Source organism: Lontra canadensis, unplaced genomic scaffold (assembly GCF_010015895.1).
Source record: "Lontra canadensis isolate GAN:19392208 unplaced genomic scaffold, GSC_riverotter_1.0 scaffold12, whole genome shotgun sequence".
Lineage (NCBI taxonomy): Eukaryota > Metazoa > Chordata > Mammalia > Carnivora > Mustelidae > Lontra > Lontra canadensis.
In genome coordinates, this window is record NW_022631006.1 from 28,581,658 (window position 1) to 28,596,552 (window position 14,895).

The 14,895-nt window shown below is 37.3% G+C and overlaps 1 pseudogene; it reads right to left on the reverse strand.

The window, feature by feature from the left end:
• Nucleotides 1–11,116: 11,116 nt before the first annotated feature.
• Nucleotides 11,117–12,054, reverse strand: LOC116867535 (annotated as a pseudogene).
• Between the last annotated feature and the right edge of the window lie 2,841 nt (nucleotides 12,055–14,895).

Genomic DNA, 14,895 nt, shown 5'->3' on the forward strand with positions numbered 1-14,895 from the left:
TCACGATTTGGGATCTCTTCTGATTTGGCTAAAGCATATTTTCCTGGTGTTGTTGCCACCCTTTTAGTATTTTACTTACTCCTTCATATACTCTTATCTGGACAAAATGACAAGGCGGAAAAATTCACCACAAAAAAAAGAACAAGAGGCAGTACCAAAGGCTAAGGACCTAATCAATACAGACATTGGTAATATGTCAGATTTAGAGTTCGGAATGACGATTCTCAAGGTTCTAGCTGGGCTCGAAAAAGGCATGGAAGATATTAGAGAAACCCTCTTGGGAGATATAAAAGCCCTTTCTGGAGAAATAAAAGAACTAAAATCTAATCAAGTTGAAATAAAAAAAGCTATTAATGAGGTGCAATCAAAAATGGAGGCTCTCACTGCTAGGATAAATGAGGCAGAAGAAAGAATTAGCGATATAGAAGACCAAATGACAGAGAATAAGGAAGCTGAACAAAAGAGGGACAAACAACTACTGGACCACGAGGGCAGAATTCGAGAGATAAGTGACACCATAAGACGAAACAACATTAGAATAATTGGGATTCCAGAAGAAGAAGAAAGAGAGAGGGGAGCAGAAGGTATATTGGAGAGAATTATTGGAGAGAATTTCCCCAATATGGCAAAGGGAACAAGCATCAAAATCCAGGAGGTTCAGAGAACCCCACTCAAAATCAATAAGAATAGGTCCACACCCCGTCACCTAATAGTCAAATTTACAAGTCTTAGTGACAAAGAGAAAATCCTGAAAGCAGCCTGGGAGAAGAAGTCTGTAATATACAATGGTAAATATATCAGATTGGCAGCAGACTTATCCACAGAGACCTGGCAGGCCAAAAAGAGCTGGCATGATATATTCAGAGCACTAAACGAGAAAAACATGCAGCCAAGAATACTATAGCCAGCTAGGCTATCATTGAAAATAGAAGGAGAGATTAAAAGCTTCCAGGACAAACAAAAACTGAAAGAATTTGCAAACACCAAACCAGCTCTACAGGAAATATTGAAAGGGGTCCTCTAAGCAAAGAGAGAACCTAAAAGTAGTAGATCAGAAAGGAACAGAAACAATATACAATAGCAGTCACCTTACAGTCAATACAATGGCACTAAATTCATATCTCTCAATAGTTACCCTGAATGTTAATGGGCTAAAAGCCCCAATCAAAAGACACAGGGTATCAGAATGGATAAAAAAACAAAACCCATCTATATATTGCCTACAAGAAACTCATTTTAAACCCGAAGACACTTTCAGATTTAAAGTGAGGGGGTGGAAAAGAATTTACCATGCTAATGGACATCAGAAGAAAGCAGGAGTGGCAATCCTTATATCAGATCACTTAGATTTTAAACCAAAGACTATAATAAGAGAAGAAGATGGACACTATATCATACTCAAAGGATCTGTCCAACAAGAAGATCTAACAATTTTAAATATCTATGCCCCTAACGTGGGAGCAGCCAACTATATAAACCAATTAATAACAAAATCAAAGAAACACATCAACAATCATACAATAATAGTAGGGGACTTTAACACTCCCCTCACTGAAATGGACAGATCATCCAAGCAAAAGATCAACAAGGAAATAAAGGCCTTAAATGACACACTGGACCAGATGGACATCACAGATATATTCAGAACATTTCATCCCAAAGCAACAGAATACACATTCTTCTCTAGTGCACATGGAACGTTCTCCAGAATAGATCATATCCTTGGTTCTAAATCAGGTCTTAACTGTTATCAAAAAATTGGGATCATTCCCTGCATATTTTCAGACCACAATGCTCTGAAGCTAGAACTCAATCGCAAGAGGAAATTTGGAAAGAACCCAAATATATGGCGACTAAACAGCATCCTTCTAAAGAATGAATGGGTCAACCAGGAAATTAAAGAAGAATTGAAAAAATTCATGGAAACAAATGATAATGAAAATACAACAGTTCAAAATCTGTGGGACACAACAAAGGCAGTCCTGAGAGGAAAATATATAGCGGTACAAGCCTTTCTCAAGAAACAAGAAAGGTCTCAGGTACACAACCTAACCCTACACTTAAAGGAGCTGGAGAAAGAACAAGAAAGAAACCCTAAACCCAGCAGGAGAAGAGAAATCATAAAGATCAGAGCAGAAATCAATGAAATAGAAACCAAAAAAACAATAGAACAAATCAACGAAACTAGGAGCTGGTTCTTTGAAAGAATTAATAAGATTGATAAGCCCCTGGCCAGACTTATCAAAAAGAAAAGAGAAAGGACCCAAATAAATAAAATCATGAATGAAAGAGGAGAGATCACAACTAACACCAAAGAAATACAGACAATTATAAGAACATACTATGAGCAACTCTACGCCAACAAATTTGACAATCTGGAAGAAATGGATGCATTCCTAGAGACATATAAACTACCACACCTGAACAAGGAAGAAATAGAAAGCCTGAACAGACCCATAACCAGTAAGGAGATTGAAACAGTCATCAAAAATCTCCAAACAAACAAAAGCCCAGGGCCAGATGGCTTCCCGGGGGAATTCTACCAAACATTTAAAGAAGAACTAATTCCTATTCTCCTGAGACTGTTCCAAAAAATAGAAATGGAAGGAAAACTTCCAAAATCATTTTATGAGGCCAGCATCACCTTGATCCCAAAACCAGACAAGGATCCCATCATAAAAGAGAACTACAGACCAATATCCTTGATGAACACAGATGCAAAAATTCTCACCAAAATACTAGCCAATAGGATTCAACAGTACATTAAAAGGATTATTCACCACGACCAAGTGGGATTTATTCCAGGGCTGCAAGGTTGGTTCAACATCCGCAAATCAATCAATGTGATACAACACATTAATAAAAGAAAAACAGGAACCATATGATACTCTCCATAGATGCTGAAAAAGCATTTGACAAAGTACAGCATCCCTTCCTGATCAAAACTCTTCAAAGTGTAGGGATAGAGGGCACATACCTCAATATTATCAAAGCCATCTATGAAAAACCCATCGCAAATATCATTCTCAATGGAGAAAAACTGAAAGCTTTTCCGCTAAGGTCAGGAACACGGCAGGGATGTCCGTTATCACCACTGCTATTCAACATAGTACTAGAAGTCCTAGCCTCAGCAATCAGACAACAAAAAGAAATTAAAGGCATCCAAATTGGCAAAGAAGAAGTCAAACTATCACTCTTCGCAGATGATATGATACTATATGTGGAAAACCCAAAAGACTCCACTCCAAAACTGCTAGAACTGGTACAGGAATTCAGTAATGTGTCAGGATATAAAATCAATGCACAGAAATCAGTCAGTCGCATTTCTCTACACCAACAACAAGACAGAAGAAAGAGAAGTTAAGGAGTCCATCCCATTTACAATTGCACCCAAAACTATAAGATACCTAGGAATAAACCTAACCAAAGAGACTAAGAATCTATACACAGAAAACTATAAAGTACTCATGAAAGAAATTGAGGAAGACACAAAGAAATGGAAAAACGTTCCATGCTCCTGGATTGGAAGAATAAATATTGTGAAAATGTCTATGCTACCTAAAGCAATCTACACATTTAATGCAATTCCTATCAAAGTACCATCCATTTTTTTCAAAGAAATGGAACAAATAATCCTAAAATTTATATGGAACCAGAAAAGACCTCGAATAGCCAAAGGAATATTGAAAAAGAAAGCCAGAGTTGGTGGCATCACAATTCCGGACTTCAAGCTCTATGACAAAGCTGTCATCATCAAGACAGCATGGTACTGGCACAAAAACAGACACATAGATCAATGGAACAGAATAGAGAGCCCAGAAATAGACCCTCAACTCTATGGTCAACTAATCTTCGACAAAGCAGGAAAGAATGTCCAATGGAAAAAAGACAGCCTCTTCAATAAATGGTGTTGGGAAAATTGGACAGCCACATGCAGAAAAATGAAATTGGATCATTTCCTTACACCACACACGAAAATAGACTCAAAATGGATGAAGGACCTCAATGTGAGAAAGGAATCCATCAACATCCTTGAGGAGAACACAGGCAGCAACCTCTTTGACCTCAGCCGCAGCAACATCTTCTTAGGAACATCGCCAAAGGCAAGGGAAGCAAGGGCAAAAATGAACTATTGGGATTTTATCAAGATCAAAAGCTTTTGCACAGCAAAGGAAACAGTTCACAAAACCAAAAGACAACTGACAGAATGGGAGAAGATATTTGCAAACGACATATCAGATAAAGGGCTAGTGTCCAGAATCTATAAAGAACTTAGCAAACTCAACACACAAAGAACAAAGAATCCAATCAAGAAATGGGCAGAAGACATGAACAGACATTTCTGCAAAGAAGACATCCAGATGGCCAACAGACACATGAAAAAGTGCTCCATATCACTCGGCATCAGGGAAATACAAATCAAAACCACAATGAGATACCACCTCACACCAGTCAGAATGGCTAAAATTAACAAGGCAGGAAATGACAGATGCTGGCGAGGATGCGTAGAAAGGGGAACCCTCCTACACTGTTGGTGGGAATGCAAGCTGGTGCAACCACTCTGGAAAACAGCATGGAGGTTCCTCAAAATGTTGAAAATAGAACTACCCTATGACCCAGCAATTGCACTGCTGGGTATTTACCCTAAAGATACAAACGTAGTGATCCGAAGGGGCACGTGCACCCGAATGTTTATAGCAGCAATGTCTACAATAGCCAAACTATGGAAAGAACCTAGATGTCCATCAATAGACGAACGGATAAAGAAGATGTGGTATATATATACAATGGAATACTATGCAGCCATCAAAAGAAATGAAATCTTGCCATTTGCGACAACGTGGATGGAACTAGAGGGTATCATGCTTAGCGAAATAAGTCAATCAGAGAAAGACAACTATCATATGATCTCCTTGATATGAGGGAGAGGAGATGCAACATGGGGGGTTAATGGGGTAGGAGAAGAGTAAATGAAACAAGTTGGGATTGGGAGGGAGACAAACCATAAGTGACTCTTAATCTCACAAAACAAACTGAGGGTTGCTGGGCAGAGGGGGATTGGGGGGGGTTATGGACATTGGGTAGGGTATGTGCTATGGTGAGTGCTGTGAAGTTTGTAAATGTGGAGATTCACAGACCTGTACCCCTGGGGGAAAAATATATATATATATATATGTTTATAAAAAAAATAAAAAAATAAAAAAAAATAAAGTCCTTGAGAAAAAAAAAAACAAAACTGATGTGCAACATTTAACCTTTACCCAGACATGGTCCTTGATGATCTCTGATATAATTAAGCATGTTGACTTAGGAAGCTGACTTTTGAAAATAATGAAGCCAAGGATGGAAAACAAACCTGAGTTCCAGAATAACCATTCAAAAAATAATTGCCTATCAATCAGGAACTCCCATTTGGGCTTTAACTAAGCAGTAAATGCCTTTAATATTTGACCCACCAGAAAAAAAAAATGTGACTAATTGAATCAAATATATGAAGAAAACAATCTGTGGGTGACTATATTAAAATTTATGTATTTGTGGGCTTATTCCCTTTAGTTTTCTAACTCTAAAATGGCACAAAAAAAACTTTAAAAGCAATGTTTATGGAAGACAAATTCTGAGAAATAAAAATAGGAGTCATAGAGTGAGTGCATTTTTTTTTTAAAGATTTTATTTATTTGTCAGAGAGAGAGGGAGAGAGAGCGAGCACAGGCAGGCAGAGGCAGAGGGAGAAGCAGGCTCCCTGCAGAGCAAGGAGCCCGATGCGGGACTCGATCCCAGGATGCTGGGATCATGACCCGAGCCGAAGGCAGCTGCTTAACCAACTGAGCCACCCAGGCATCCCAAGTGAGTGCATTTTAAATTCAGGTCAGTACAGCCACATTTCCCTCCATAGACATTTCAGAGCTTTCTTCATACTTCTTGCTTTTCTGTCTATCCTTAGCAGGAAGGCCCAGCTTTTCATACTGTGCTATTGGTCTAGTTCTGTAAACTAGAGATACAAGAACACTATTTTATGCCTCAATTATGATGATGATTGTCATTGTCAAAGGAAAGAACATGGAATATATTCTTAAGACTCTTCATCCAAGGTGACCCAATGTCTAACCTTCAAAACTAAAATATACATCCCCAAGAACACAAAGCTAATAACCACACTAAATAAAAATCTGCAAAATGGCGGGGGGTGGGAGGTTGGGGGAACCAGGTGGTGGGTGTTAGAGAGGGCATGGATTGCATGGAGCACTGGGTGCAAAAACAAGGAATACTGTTATGCTGAAAATTTAAAAAAAATTAAAAAATTCCACTGCTCAAAAAGAAAAAAATCATCAGAGAGTCATCAGGGGACAAGAAGTCATCAGAAAGACTCTTAACTACAGGAAACAAATGGGGTTTCTGGAGGGTTGGTGGGTGGGTGGATGGGATAATTGGGTGATGGGTATTAGGAAGGGTATATGATGTGATAAGCACTGGGTGCCATATGCAGATAATGAATTATTGAACCCTAAACTGATGATGTAGATTATATTGGTTAATGGAATTTAAATTAAAAAAATATTTGGAGTTGAGGGAAATTGGAAGGGGAGGTGAACCATGAGAGACTATGGACTCTGAAAAACAATCTGAGGGTTTTGAAGGGGCGGGGGGTGGGAGGTTGGGGGAACCAGTTGGTGGGTATTAGAGAGGGCACATATTGCATGGAGCACTGGGTGTGGTGCAAAAACGATGAATACTGTTATGCTGAAAAGAAATAAAAAATTTAAAAAAAAATCTGCAGAACTGTCTTAACTACCCACAAGCCATTATAGAACAAACCTAGCTCTCTTGCTGTCTTAATAGCACATATGAGGGATACAGGATTCTTTAGAACTCACTAGATCTGTTACTAAACCAGGTTATTACCCTTAGAATTTTTACACATCTTACAAATCACACATCTGTTGAAGAATTTTTATAATCTGATCTCTTAAGATGGTTTCCTATTTGTAACACGTGGCTTTTTAACCTCTTTACAGAGAGTAGTTTTCAGTGGCTCATAAGAGCTGTATGACCCTTAACACAGACTTTGTCATACATTCTATATGCAAAAGCAAAAAGCCTCCATGGAAATATGCTACAAACAGAGGGCTTGAGGTAATGTGAATGAGAAGGTGTTGTTACTATCACTGTCATTATTACTTTTTAATTTGTTCTTAGATGCCAATATGTGGTTGAAGCCCAGGAATTATTCTACTGTTTGGAGTCTAAGGTGAATGAAAGGTTCTGAATTTCCATTTGGGCATGATCAATTAGAAATGAAATATGATTTTAATTGAACAGTTACCCAACTGAAATATCAAGCTACTAACATTAAATTGACAATATTAGTGTAAAACAGAGGTCCCACCTTGACTCTTTAAGACTCTGAGATGTCAGCTGTTTTCAAGAGGAATCATAAAATTCTCAAAAGATTGAATCAATACCATTAATCTGAATTCATCTTCTTCTTAAAATTAATTGGATCACCTACATTTGATGAGAGAAGGAGCTATCCTATGGCACTGAATGACACAGAATCTAAATAAAGAGGCCAAATTTTTCAAAAATGCAAATATGATCATGTCATTTCCTTGTTTTCAATCCTTAAATATTTCCTTCTCCCCTACAGGATCAAGTTCACCTCGTTAGTGTCTCCTAGTTCCTGCCTCCCTAAGTACATCTCCTTTCAGAACATCCCCTCCCATTCACTCTACACTCAGTCATACATATTGTATATTTGTAATGTCACCATACACCCTCCTCCCTTCCTTCTATCTAGAAAACTTCCAACTTGCCACTCAAGACTCAGCTGACTTATCAGCTTCTCTGTGACCCCCTCCTTAACCTATACTTAGTCTAACAATCTTCTTTGTTCCTCTTGCACCCTCTGTATTCCTCTCTCTTTGCTCTTTTTTTTTATTGTTAATAGATCTGTGCCCATATAAGTCAAGAATTCCTCAGGAACAAGGATCCTATCATAGCATCTCTATATCATCAATACCAAGTATGCTGTTTGGAACATGACTAGAGTTTAAACTCTTACAGGAGGGTTCCTCTTTCTCTGCATCCTTGCCAACATCTGTTGTTTCATGACTTGTTCATTTTAGCCATTCTCACTGGTGTGAGGTGGTATCTCATTGTGTTTTGATTTGTATTTCCCCAATGGCAAGTGATGTAGAGCAATTTTTCGTGTGTCTTTTGGCCATTTGGATGTCTTCTTCACAGAAATGTCTGTTCATGTCTTTTGCCCATTTCTTGATTGGATTATTTGTTCTTTGGGTGTTGAGTTTGATAAGTTCTTCATAGATTTTGGATACTAGCCCTTTATCTGATAGGTCATTAGCAAATATCTTCTCCCATTCTGTCAGTTGTCTTTTGGTTTTGTTGACTACTTCCTTTGCTGTTCAGAAGCTTTTTATCTTAAAGTCCCAAAAGTTCATTTTTGCTTTTGTTTCTCTTGCCTTTGCAGACATGTCTAGCAAGAAGTTGCTGTGATCAAGGTCAAAGAAGTTGTTGCCGGAGTTCCCCTCTAGGACTGTGATGGATTCCTGTCTCACATTGAGGTCTTTCATCCATTTTGAGTCTATTTTTGTGTGTGGTGTAAGGAAATGGTCCCGTTTCATTCTTCTACATATGACTGTCCAGTTTTCCCGACACCATTTGTTGAAAAGCCTGTCTCTCTTCTATTGGATACTCTTTCCTGCTTTGTGAAAGACTAAAGAGGAGAAGAAGAAGAAGAAGAAGGAGGAGGAGGAGGAGGAGGAGGAGGAGGAGGAGGAGGAGGAGGAGGAGGAGAAGCTTTTGCTGGCCCCAGAGTTCCATGTATAAGACCACATATCCTCTGGCCTGTGCACCACCGTCAACAAGATTAGAGAGGAACACCAAAGCTCTGATGTCTCCTAGTAAATTTACCTTCCTCTCCCTCTCCATCAACCTTTCTATACCAGCTGCTGTGGATAGAAAGCATCAGTAAAAAATCCTCTCCACTCCTTTTCCCAAAATGGCCCTGCTCTGACTCCACTGATAACAAAAAGAGAGTCTTCCTTGTCTCTTTTGTTGCTTCCAGGTTTTTATTGCTCCCTCCTCTCTAAAAGCTGTTTTAAAGTTCAATTTCCACAAAAAATAAAAAAATTTAAAAAATTTTAAAAATTTGAATCTCCCTTTAGAAGAAGGGCTGTCCCACTCTCATTACTAAGGAGGACATAAGAAGCCATAGAGCTGCACTGTCTGTTATGGTAACCACTAGTTACCTGTGGCTACTGACACTCAAAATGTGACTGGTCCAAACTGAGATGTGCTGTAAGTATAAAATTCAGCCCAGTTTTCAAAACTTAGTATAAAATTTTAATACAAAATACCTGGTTAATGACTTTATATTGATTATTGTTAAAAATAGAACAGGAGAGGCTCTGCTGTGATACCTAAAAAGTGGGCAACACTAGGCAGCCTCAGAACAAATTTTTTCATGTGCCAAGAGTTTGCATATCTTAGAGGGTCTTGATCTTACATCCCAGAACCAAAATTATTCCTCTCTTTAATTTTATCCATAATGATAGTGCAATTTCTAACAATCATGTGCACTAGGGTGGAAGAAATTCCCTGAGGTGGCAGTAAGCCTTTGGAGGAAGGGGAGTGGCTTCCTCCTTGAGACCACTTTTGAGTGTCCTCAAAGAGCAAAACAAAGGGACACCTGGGAGGGCAGAGCACTGCTGCATTTGAGGAGTGAAGTATTCATGACTTGAAGGGAAAGATCCTACTCCATCTGTAGTTTTAATTACTGAGGAAAAGCTATAACAACAATATCACAGAGGAAAAGAAAACACACACACAGACAAGACTGCAGCAGCAAGGGTTCCTGGAAATGTTAACATGATAACAATCCAAATAAAAAACAACCAACATTGGTAATGTGCTTTATATTTGAAAACTATTTTTAATTATGGTAAGATACACATAAAATGACATTTAACAAATCTTAACAATTTTGTAAGTGTACAGTTCTGCGGCATTAAGTACATTGACATTGTTGAGTCATCATTACCACCATCCATCTCCAGAACACCTTCATCCTCCCAAACAGACAATATGTATCCATTGACTGGTAATGTCCCCCTGGCAGTCACCATTCTACTTTCTGTCTCTGTGAATTAGAGGATTCTAGGAACTTTACAAAATTGCAATGATACAGTATTTGTGGTTTTGTGACAAGCTGGTTCATCCATGTTTCAGAATTTCCTTTCTTAGTAAGACTGGGTAATTAGATTGTATGTATTACATTGTATGTACACATCACATTTTGTTGATCTGTTAACCTGTTGATGTATATTTGAACCACTTTCATCTTTTGACTGTACTTTGCATTTTATAAATACTTTTATATATGACTGCTTATTGATCCACATCAAAAAAAACCCAAATGTCCTTTTTAAAAACTGGGAATGAAAGTTTTGATTTGCTGAGGTGGAATCAGAATACAGTCCTCATCAATCTTTATCTAACAAAGCATTGTTATCATTTTCATAATACAAGGAAACACAGGTTGGTAGGGCAGAAATAATTCTTGTTTTGATTTGCACCTACATAGACTTCTTTCAAGAATCAAAACATTTTTTCCTTAAAAATAGGCCCTTTTTTCCTTTAAATAAATATAATAGGATGATCATTTAAAAGTTTATAAAAAAGAAACTGCTGAAGGTCATAACTTGGCAACAATAGCTAATGATAATAAATTTTGATATAATTGGATAATAGTATATCATATTACATTATATAATATATATTGAGTGCCTGACACTATTTTAAATGCTTCCATATATTAACTCATTTATTCCTAAACACTCTATGATGCAGACCTGATTACTAAGATCATCTCCAGTTAAAACTGGGAAAGCAGACAAATAACAATTTAAGTAACTTACCCATAGTTAATCAATATGGAATAGAGAGAAGCTTTGAATTTTAATAATTCTCATGTGGACTTATTTATTCTAGATCTAGTAAATTTTCTTACTTTTAAGTGTAATTTTTCTAGATTCTATACAACAGGACTCAAAAGGAATTTTATCTCACCAAACCATCTCCCATTCAGAAATTATTTCTAAACTTTACACATAACTTTCCTGAGGGCAATCTTCATCTCCTTATTCCTGAGGCTGTAGATCAGAGGATTTAAAAGTGGAGTTGCAATTGAATAGAACATTGTCAAGAACTTCTGCATACCAGGCTGATTGGCTGCCCCTGGGCTTACATACATCACCATAATTGAGCCATAAAATAGGAACACCACTATCAGGTGGGAAGCACATGTGGAGAAGGCTTTTTTCCTACTTGAACCTTTGGGAACCTGAACCACAGCTCGAAGGACCAGTATGTAGGATACAAGGATGTAGAACAAAGTGATAAATGTTATTACAGCACTGAAAATGCTACAAGTCAGCATTGTCTTAGGGACAGGTACACATGATATGGCCAACATTCCCCAAGATCACAGAGGTAGTGATCAATGACATTTGAACCACAAAATGGAACTTGGGAGATAAGGGTGTCTGGGGTCACCAACCAGAAGAACCCACCCACCCAGCAAGCAGACACAAGGGTTCTGCAGATTTTCCTGGTCATTATGGTAAGGTAATGCAGTGTATGGCAGATGGCAACATACCTATCAAATGCCATGAGGGCCAGGAAGAAAAGTTCTATGGCACAAAGAGAGAGGAAGATGTAGAACTGTAAGATGCAGCCATTATAGGAGATGGTCTCGGTCTTGGATAGGAAGTTGAACAACATGTTGGGCACATTGGAATTGATGTAGCAGATCTCCAGGAAAGAGAAGTTGGACAATAAAGTATACATAGGAGAGTGGAGTTTCTGGTTCCACTATACAGCACAGATAATAGCACTGTTGCCCAACAAAGTCAAAATGTAGATGATGGAGAACAAAACAAAAAGGAGAATTTCTACCTCTTGACTACATAGGAAACCCAGGAGGATGAATTCATGAATGACAGCAGTGTCATTATTGTTAGGCAAAACATGCATTTCTAACTTAATATGTACAGAGACATAATCAGAACTACATATTAAGAGTCTCCTATTTTATTCAGCCCTCCTTAACACCTCAATTTCTCATCAGAATTAGGTGGTATTATAAGTAGATAACAAAATTAGTCAACATGAAGAATTGTTTTCAAAATAGCTCTGTTGGAAGACAAATAGAAAAACACCACTAGTAACATTACTTCAAGTATTACTTTAACTATTTTCTCCAAAGCTTTTTCTTCTTATTTTAGCCTATGAGAAAAAGAGATAGAAATGAATCATTATATACCTTAAATGCTCACCTTTAACTCTAGTACAGTTAATAAGCTTCAGGAAGGAGTTTACACCCTTAAACTGCACTGAAATATTTTATTGCCTAAAATATTACTTCACTCAGCATCACAAGGTCCACAAATTTCCCTATTTAACTACATTATTATAGAAGCTTAGCAGATCATAATAAGAAAGTCACATCCATATACAAATACATGAATTCACTAATTAATTTCCATTAAAGACTTACATCCCCAGATGATTCTAGTGTTACAAAGATAATGCCTGGTTTTTGAGAATTACTATTATACTCTATGGGTGCCAGAGAAGTTTGAACTCTCTTTCATTGACAACAATAAAAGTAAAATATGGAGCCTATATTACTGAGTTAGAAAGACAAGGATATAAAATAAAAGAGAGTTCATAAATAACTGAATGATAACTCAGCAATTCCCAGTCTAAACTAAAGAATGTAATATGTGCTTTAAAAATACTTAAATATTTTAATTTGATTCAAATTATCCTCTGTGGAATCCCTTTCATTTATGTTAGCTCTATAGCATTTCAGTTCCTTTGCAAAATTTTCCAGTTTACTCTTTTTTAAAATAGCATGGCATAATTTATATTTTAGTTAGAACAGATTTTCTACCTGCTCATTTTTATTTTCTATGTATATTATTTTCCCTCAATTTTCATTTTAAATATACACAGTTTAGTGAAAAACCAAAGGGCTTGACATCTTAGTGGTTTTTTTTTTAAGTACAAACTCAAAGTGACTGTTTAAGAATGAGGTGTAGGATGGAATACTATGCAGCCATCAAAAGAAATGAGCTCTTGCCATTTGCAACAATGTGGATGGAACTAGAGGGTATTATGCTGAGTGAAATAAGTCAATCAGAGAAAGACAATTATCATATGATCTCCCTGATAAGAGGAATTTGAGAGGCAGTGTGGGGGGTTGTGGGGGTTAGGGAAGGAAAAAATGAAACAAGATGGGATCGGGAAGGAGACAAACCATGAGATATTCTTAATCTCACAAAACAAACTGAGGGTTGCTGGGGGGAGGGAGGTATGGAGAGTGTAGTTGGGTTATGGACATTGGGGAGGGTATTTGCTATGGTGAGTGTTGTGAAGTGTGTAAGCCTGATGATTCACAGACCTGTACACCTGGGGCAAATAATACATTGTATGTTAACAAAAATAATTAATTTTAAAAAATAAATAAAATAAATAAATAAGGTGTAGGTTTTACCATAATTATACAAATATTTTTTAGTTTTAAAGAAAAATTAAGAGTCAGAATTCAAAAAGATCCAAAATGAAATCCTAGCTCTTTTTAACATAAGATTTATAACCTGGGACAAGTGATTCTCTCTCTCTCTGAGTTTAAATTTCTTTATCTGCAAAATCAGGGTAATACCTACCATGGAACATTAACAAAGCATTAAATATAATATTTGTAAAGCACCTAGCACAGTGTCTAGCATAAAGTAAATTTTGGGAGCAGGGCTCATTTTATTGCCCTAATTACCATAACCAAAATATGAGCAGGTTCTTCCTAAAAAGGATTTGTTTGAACCTAAAAGAAGAATATTTAGCTTCTATATACATTCTGATCTTCGCACATTCAATCTTAGGAATGATATGAACTTAATACACTTCTATGCCCCTAACTAACCTTTGAAAACATGTCCTAAAATCACATATGCACCTGGATGGTTCAGTCAGTTAAGCATCTGCCTTTGGCTCAGGTCATGATCCCCAGGGTCTTGGGATTAAGCCCCGCATGAGGAATCTGCTTCTCCCTCTCCCTCTCTCTCTGCCCTCCCCCTGATTGTGCTCTCTTTCTCTCTCTCTCTAAATAAAATAGTTTAAAAAAATAAAATCACATATGGAACTCAGAATAAATATCTCAATAAAAACATTATAGCTCCATTCCAGAGCGGCTCAAAGAAGCTCAACTGATTATTGCAGTATTTTTAAATTATTCCTTACCCCATGAATTGAGCCCCTTTGACATTATTCTATACAATTTTCCTTTTTCTCTGATTCCAACCTGTTAGCTTCTATTCTGTTTTCAGTCCCCTTCACACAGTAATTCAACTATAGATTTTGTTATAGATTTGGGGGGGGGGTGTTGAACCATTATTAAGATAATTCTTTTTCTGTGGGAAAAAAGATCCATTTTGGTTAAAACTTGAGAGTTGAGGCACAGCTCTCTCCTCTACTGCCTTGCATATGTTAAAGCTGGGAAGGCAGAAGTGAAGTAGTGTCCCTAGATCTGAACTGATAAAACTCTTTCTTACCCAGAGATAAACTTCAAGTAAGCCACTGGAATGACAGGTTTCATCAATATACAATAGTTTCCCATGTCATAGAGTAGTAAATCAGACAGACAAGACATGAACCCAGGTTTGCATGATTCCAAAGTTCATAATCAATCTAACCCAAATAGATTGCAAGCTAAAGCAGCATAGAGAGAGCTTGATCAAATAATAATATTGAGGACATCTGTCCCCTCTTCTGCCTGCTATAGGATATAGCAGGTCTCCCCTCTCTTGCCAACCC